Genomic DNA, 545 nt, shown 5'->3' on the forward strand with positions numbered 1-545 from the left:
TAAACAAATCGGTAAATGACTGAAAAACAGCAAATGATGTCAGAACGTGTTGCAAATTGATGACGTCGCTTTGAATGATGCATAGTGAAGGCAAAAATAGGCTGGAGTTCAAAAAAGTTTAAAAAACATTGAAGTGCCCGTGTAACAGATGAGTTCTCGTCCGAAACCCTGATACTCCGAAAGAGATTGTCCAGTTTGTACACGAGGTGCGTCCAGTTTTTACCGTGACCCTCTCTACTCTTTTGCACATGCTATGCGGGTGAAATGATGATACCATGCCAAGTTCCAACATTTTCAGAGTTCATTTTGTGGTGATTTTCGATTTCACCGTCATTTAGCTCTCTAAACAAATCGGTAAATGACTGAAAAACAGCAAATGATGTCAGAACGTGTTGGAAATTGATGACGTCGCTTTGAATGATGCATACTGAACGCAAAAATAGGCTGCAGTTCAAAAAAGTTTAAAAAACATTGAAGTGCCCGTGTAACAGATGAGTTCTCGTCCGAAACCCTGATACTCCGAAAGAGATTGTCCAGTTTGTACA

Source organism: Triticum aestivum, chromosome 5D (genome assembly GCF_018294505.1).
Source record: "Triticum aestivum cultivar Chinese Spring chromosome 5D, IWGSC CS RefSeq v2.1, whole genome shotgun sequence".
Lineage (NCBI taxonomy): Eukaryota > Viridiplantae > Streptophyta > Magnoliopsida > Poales > Poaceae > Triticum > Triticum aestivum.